We start from the raw sequence: 7,904 nt of genomic DNA on the forward strand, positions 1-7,904 counted from the left end.
ACCAGTTTTCGGACTTCTGTGGGGCCTATAGCCTCTTTGCTTTGAAATAATTCCCATGTGTCGTTGATCAGGGAAGAGTCTTGAACTAGGCCCAGCTGTCAGTCCCAGGTGCAAGGGTCTGGTTCTCAAAGACCCTGGTTCTTCATCAGCATCAGCTGGTTAGAGACAATGACTAAAACACAACCTTCAGTTGTAGTATTTTCTAGAGCAGCGTGTCTCAGACTTACTGGTACACACAAATCACCAGGGCATCTTGTTAAAATGCAGATTCCAATTTCCTAGGCTAGGTTGCGATTGAGATCCAGCATTTCTAACCAGCTGCCAGGTGCTTCTGTTGCAAGGTCAGGGCTTTTTAAACTTCAACTTGTGTATCCTGCAGGGCTTGTTAAACACAGCCCCACCCTCAGAGGGTCTGATTTTGAAAGCCTGGAGTGGGCCTGAGAGCCTCTGAATTCCTCCCAGGTAATGCTGCTGATGCAGGACCACATTTTCAGTGTTTTAAAGAAAAAATTAAATAAAACAAGCATGCCATTCTTTCAGGAGTGTTATTTATTTTTATTTTTATTTTTATTTACATATAATTATTGTACATATTTCAGATTTATTGTTAATACCTGAATATTCATTTTTGAATAGAGGTAAGAATCTAGATCATTTAGATATAACCTGGTGTGAAAAATCTCCTCGTAACCTTTATATGTTAAAATCCTATCAGTAAGTTGGAGTATAAATATATATTCATTATTGTAAGAGTTTAAAATGCTACTATAATTAGTGATTGTGAAAGCTGAGGATTTTACCTACAAAATCAGTAATTTAAAGCTTTCAAGTAGTTAAGTCAAGCAAGATCAGCGGCTAACAGAAATCTAGTAAAAGAGAAAGTCTTGGCCAGCCAGGTGTGGCGGCATGCACCTGTAGCCCCAGCTACTCAGAAGGCTGAAGCAGGAGGATTGTGTGAGCCCAGGAGTTCCAGGTTGCACTGAGCTGTGATGGTGCCACAGCACTCCAGCCTGGGCAATGGGGCAAGACCCTGTCTCTACAAAACAAAGTTACAAAGAGAGAATGCCTCTACTAGATAGCTTTAGGAACACTCTATCCTTTTTGAACCAATAAATGTTTATACAATTTTAAATAAGAATGGAAGGCAGAATAAAAGGATTATATGTAAAACATATTTGAAAGCTTTGCAGAATTATTAGATTATTATTCATGACATAAAATAACCTTTAAAAACTGTATTTTTATTTCATGATTAAATTCCATTCCACCTATGAGTTTTAAAAGAGAACAATCTACCCCAGAAGTTCCTTCTAAATTGGTGATAGTTGGCTTCAGTCTGATATTTATTTAAACACTAAGCCAGTTGGCATTCAACCAAAATGAGTTTTGGCACACTTCCAGCACGAATCTTAAGAAATGAATCAGCGGAGCTCCCAAGATCCTGGGTCAGACAATGCCCTTCCACCCCTGGGTAACTGGAGCAGCCCCAACCTCCCTGCCCAGCTCCCCTGCTTTGCACTCTTGTGGAATCTTGTGGAAAGTTAAACCAGTCTGTTGATTTCCTTTCTTGTGAAAGTTGGGTGAGGTTAGGGTTGCCAGATTAAATACAGGATGCTCAGTTAAATTTGAATTTCAGATTAACAATACATTATTTTTCAGCGTCTGTTCCAAATATAGGGGACAAAAGAAGGCTTCCCCACCCTGTGCCTTCCAAAGGTTTGCTGAAAATTAGCTGGCAATAGGCAGATTAGTAGGAGAATAAGACATACAAACTTATTTAACATGCATAAGCACAGGGGAATTCTGGAGGATGATTACTCAAATAACCCAGGGAGGTCCAGAGGCATATATGCCCGTCTTCATAGGGGAAGAGGAGATGGGGATATAGGAGTGAATAATTTTTAGTGGGGAATGAATGGACCTGGGTGGCAGGCAGTATCTTGTAAATGATTCTCTTTGGAAATTGATTGGGACCTGAAAACAAACAATGGTTTGGGACAAAGTTTGCCTGGGCTCTAGACATGGTGTTTAATGTTCAGTCTCTTTCTCTGTGATATGAGTTTATCTCTTCTCTGGTTGATGAATTTCAGGGAGGAAATCAAAGGCAATTGTGCAATTTTTTGGTAGGTCTGGTTTCTAGGCAGATAAGGGAATTTCAGAGAATAACCTCATCTTATGCTTTGTGAGAAGTGTTGAGAGACAGGATGGGGGTGGTTGGTGAGATCAGAGAGATATTGAGGCTGCTTCCTTTGTTCTGCATGCCAAAGAGCCATATTTAGGGGTGTTGGTTTATGAACCCCAACATATCCAACATGTGGAACATTCCTGTATTTTTATTTGCTATATTTGGCAACATTAGGTGAGGTACCAGCTGCAGGAAAATTATCATAAGATATTGTCTCTGAAACTCAACATTTCTTCCCTTGTAACATCAAATGGGAGACATGAAGAAGAGAATGATAGTTTCTTTAAATTTATAAGGTATGGTATAAAAGCAATTTGCCAAGGGCTCCATTTTTTAGTGTAAATTTCATCTGGTCTTTAAAACACTAGTTAAAAACTGAGGAAATCTTAGTTCCAGTCCCACTTCCACCACAGACTGGGTTTGACACTTTGAGATAATTATTGATCTTGTTTCGTGGCTCTAAGACACCAATGCTTATCCAATATACCATTTAAAAAATGCCACCAGGAGAGAAAAAATGTTGCCAATTAAACTATGACACAATACTAAAACACCATTGATGTGTGAAGATACATCTTTATTTCAGAGATATTAAAAGGTGAGGGAAAAAATGAGTGTCTTGGAATTCACAAAGCATGATATTTTGACTTGCTTCACTTATATAATGAAGATAATTATCATTTTCTCTACCAAATACATATAAAGATTAGACCAAGAAATTAAAAATAGCTCTTGTTTCACAATCTAGTTTCGAATTGCACGACAGGGAACTTTAGCTTCCAATATAGAAAGTTTTCCAGTGACCGCACCTGTAAAAGTAGCATAAAGAAAAGTGAAAATGTCTTATAGTTCGTTTGAAAGATTTTTTCAGTTGTAGGTCAAAATTATCTGAGTCTTTTGATCCACTAGGTGTAGAAACATCTTTATGGTTAGAGACCAATGTCATTTAAACAGGAAGCAGCTGAATGCAAGAGTTTGTGTCATCTGCCTGCTCATCCATCCTTTGATCTGTTGATCCATTGACCCATTGATCCATCTACCCATCCCTTATTCATTCCTACCTCCATCTTCTATTTATCCATCCATCCATTTATTCATTGAATAATCCACCCAACATTTATTAAATTTCTATTCTATGCCAGATAGATAAAATTTGAGAACACAGGGATTAAAAAGTTCTTGCATTCAAGGAGGTGCCAATTTTTTTAAAAAGTACTGAAATCCTCTACTTACTAAGAGGTCAGATTTTTTTGCATCCAAAAATCTCAGAAAAATAGCTTACACCTTCTCTTATGTGGACTACTCCCTTTCTCTGGTCAGGACTCAGAACACATATTACAAAGTATTGTGATACTTTTTGCAACACTGACTATTTTTGAGCTGAAGGAGATAGGAAGGGCCTCAGAAGCTAGAAGGTTTCCCTGATCTTCTCCCCCCATCCTGTCTTTCACCCCTTTTTCTTCCCCAAAGCAAGCCATAAGACCTTATGACCTACCTTTCCTGAAAGTAGGTCATAATACTCTCATATGACAGATGTCCTGGGGAAAGGAATGCTACACAGAGAGACCAAGAAGAAGCTGAACAAAGAGACTTTGCTGAATTTCCTCCTCAGTTTATTACCACTAGATCATGTACTTTTTGTCCATTCATGTTTCTCCTCAGCTATCCACTTATTTCATCAGACTTAGCCTAAAAATACAGTTTTCCCCGCATCTTTGGATCTTCATTTCTGAAGATTCCATGTCATATAAAACTTTGATTAAATACATTTATTACATTTTTCTCTTGTTAATCTGTCTTTTGCTACAGACGTGTCAGCTATGACCCTTGCAATGGGTGAGGAAAAGGTATTAACTTTTTTACCTGTACACATCTCATTGACTATTCAAAGCCCACTCATTTCTTCAAAAGTCCACTCAAATCCTCCCGCTCCATGAAGTCTTGCCTTATGAATCTCCCCTTTTTCCAAATTCCCAAATTGCTTATTTTATTTGGCTCCTAATTGGGCATTGAATGAGTAAAATATATAGTATGTTAGATAGTAATACTAGCTAAGGAGAAAAATCAAGCAGGAAAGAATACAATGAATATCCAGAAAGGAAGAGGTTTGAAGTTTTAAATAAGGTGATCTGTGAAAGTCTTACTGAAAAGCAGAATTTTGAGTAGTAATCTGAGTTAAGCAAGGGGTGAACCATGTGGGTACAAGGGAGTGAAATTCTAAGCAAAGAGAACAGCTAGTACAATACCCCTGAGGTGGGAGTGTGTCTGATATGCTGGAGGAAGTAGGCCATTGTGATTGTAATGCAGTGAATAAAAAGATGAAGTTGGACACTTTGGGAGGCCGAGGCTGGTGGATCACGAGGTCAGGAGATCAAGACCACCCTGGCTAAAAAGGTGAAACCCCATCTCTACTAAAAATACAAAAAATTAGCTGGACGTTGTGGCGGATGCCTGTAGTCCCAGCTACTTGGGAGGCTGAGGCAGGAGAATGGCGTGAACCCGGGAGGCGGAGCTTACAGTGAGCCGAGATTGTGCCACTACATTCCAGCCTGGGCGACAGAGTGAGACTCTGTCTCAAAAAAAAAAAAAAGATGAAGTTGGAATACAAAATCAGAGAGGTAAGGGAACTAGGCCTTGTAAGGTCTGTAAGTTTTACTAACAACCTTGCATTTTACTCTGAATGGGATAGAGTGCCTTTGGAGGGTTTGAGAAATGACATGATCTAATTTATTTATTAACTAATTTTTAACATACTCTCTTTGCCCTCTGTGTTGAGAACGGACTGTGGGATGAGGCAAGGGTGGATGCGAGAAGACCAATTAGGAGGACTTTGCAATAGTTTAGTCAATAAATAATGGTGACAGTGGTGGGTAGAAAGATGTGGTTAAATTTGGAACGTATTTAGAAACAGGTCTGTTAGAATTTGCTGATGGAATAAAAAAGAAAGAGAGTTAAGGATGGCGCCTGGGCAACTAGAAGGATAAAGGCAGCATTACCTGAGATTAGGAAAACTGTGAGAGGCACAGGATTTGGAGAAAACCATATGAGCTTAGTGTTGTACATGTTAAGTTTGAGATGAGTATTAAACATATGAGTGGAGGTGTTGGCTGGGCAATTTAGTGTAAAAATCTGGAGTTCAGAGGAGACATCCTGTTGGGAGTAGATAGCTGGTACTTAAAGCCATGATACAGGATGAAATCAACTAAAGAGAGAATGTAGGCAGAAAAAGAGAAAATATTCAAGGACTGAGTACTGGAGGTGTTGCTGTAATTATCTCCATCAGAGCAGAACACTCTGACCTGTCAGAAAGAAGTGCTGTCCAAGCCTTCATGATTCTTAAAACTGAAGATAGGATAGGAAACCCACTAAAGTGGAAATTACAAATGTTCACTAGGTATCTTTGACATAGGAAGAAAATGGAAAAGAGAGAGCTTTGGCGACAAAAACAGAATGCTCTCTGAGCTTTTTGTAATACCTGTAAGCTGTCTCCAGCATGTAGAGTGGGTACCACATGTATAAAATTCCGTTTTAAGACAAGTGAAAATAATAAAAAGAAAACTTGATAACTGAAGAAGGTCACATGTATGAGTGTTCTCACACGAATTCTATGATGCCAACTGTGTGTCCTGCAATTCAATTTAAATGCTGCTAACCCAGAGTGAGCACAGTTAAATGAGGTTTAGCCTAAAGCGGCCTCCTTAGATACTTTAAATTCATCCTAAAGGTTTCTCTGTACATAATAAACTGAAACATAACTGGATGTGTAAACAGACTAACCTACTTTTGTGCCAATCACCAAGTTTTGGCCTATCAAAGGTGACCAACTGTTCAAACCATGTGCAAATAAGGCTGTAACCAATGTGGCTATTTCTCTACCTCACTTCTGTTTTCTGTACATCGCTTTCTTTTCTCTGTCCATAAATCTTCTTCTTCCACATGGCTACCCTGGAGTCTCTTGGAGGCTACTCTGGCTTGGAAGGCTGCCTGATTCATGAATTGTTCTTTGCTCCATTAAACTGTGTTAAATTTCATTTGTCTAAGGCTTTTCTTTTTAACAGTATAGACCCCACAGGTTAGTGGGTTAGTCCTCCACAAGATCAACTTCACTTCATACATCAGCCACAAGTGGTCCCCAGGATACCTGCACTTCTGAACAGCCAGTTCCAAATTCAGGGTTTCCCATGACACCCTCAGGTTTGATAATTTGCTAGAATGATTTCCAGAACTCAGGAAAGTACTGTACTTATAATCACCGTTTTATTACAAAAGATACAGTGGCCAGGCACAGTGGCTCACGCCTGTAATCCCAGCACTTTGGGAGGCTGAGGTGGGTGGATCACAAGGTCAGGAGTTCGAGACCAGCCTGGCCAATTTGGTGAAACCCTGTCTCAACTAAAAATACAAAAAAATTAGCCGGATATGGTGGCATGTGCCTGAATCCCAGATACACGGGAGGCTGAGGCAGGAGAATTGCTTGAACCCAGGAGGCCGAGGTTGCAGTGAGCCAAGATTGCACCACTGCACTCCAGCCTGGGTGACAGAGTGAAACTGCATCTCAAAAAAAAAAAAAAAAAAAAAAAAAAAAAAAAAAGATACGGATCAGAAACAGCCAAAAGAAGAGATGCACAGGGCAAGATTTGGTGGTGGAGGAGACATAGAGCTTCTAAGCCTTTCCCTTGTGGAATCTGGGTTCATCACCCTCCCAGAGCATTGATTTGTGCACCAACCAGAAATCTCCATGGAACCTTGGTGTCCAGAGTTTTTATTGGAATTTTATTACCTGGGCATGATTGATTACATTCTTGTCATATGATTGAACTCAGTCTCCAGTTCCTCTCCCATCCCTGGAAGTCAGACTGACCCAAAGATCCAGCCTTCTAATCACACGGTTGGTCTTTCTGGCAGCCAGCTCACACCCTAACGCTAATGTCCCACCATGAGTCACCTTTTTAGCATAATAAAAACACTCCTACCACAGGAAATTCCAAGTGTTTTCGAAGCTCTGTGTCAGAAACTGAGAACAAAGACTAGATCGATTCTTCATGATACCATGGTATAGCAGATTGCATTTTCCAAAATGATCACAATGCTATCTTCTATCCCACAGGCTCTTCTTACACTCTTCCCATGGAGACATAAGGGCTATGTTCCCTCTTCTTAAATCTTAGTGTGCTTTGACAATAGTGACAGTGGCCCAGTGACTTCTGAACTTGGACTATAAAGGATGGTGCAATTTCTGTTTGGTTTCTCCTAGGACACTTGCTCTTGACATCCAGACACCATGCCCTGATGAAACCCAGGCCAGGTGGAGAAGCCATATGTAGGTGTTCTGGCTGACAGGTTTCACTGAGGTCACGAGGACAGCAACATCGGCATCAGTCATTAGACATGTGAGCGAAGAAGATGTCAGGAGTTTCCAGCTGCCAGCTGACTGCAACTGCATGGAGACTCCTGACTGAGAACTACATACCTGAGCCCAGTGAACCTCCAAAACCATGAGAGATAATAACAACAACAACCAGGCTCAGTGACTCAGGCCTGTAATCCCAGCACTTTGGGAGGCTGAAGTGGGCAGATTGCTTGAGCTCAGGAGTTCAAGACCAGCCCAGGCAACATGGTGAAACTCCATCTTTAAAAACTATTCCCAAAAAATTTAGCCAGGCGTGGTGGCACACACCTGTAATTTCAGCTACTTGAGGGGGCTGAGGCAGGAGGATTG

The sequence above is a fragment of the Pongo pygmaeus genome, chromosome 21, assembly GCF_028885625.2.
Source record: "Pongo pygmaeus isolate AG05252 chromosome 21, NHGRI_mPonPyg2-v2.0_pri, whole genome shotgun sequence".
NCBI classification, from domain to species: Eukaryota; Metazoa; Chordata; class Mammalia; order Primates; family Hominidae; genus Pongo; species Pongo pygmaeus.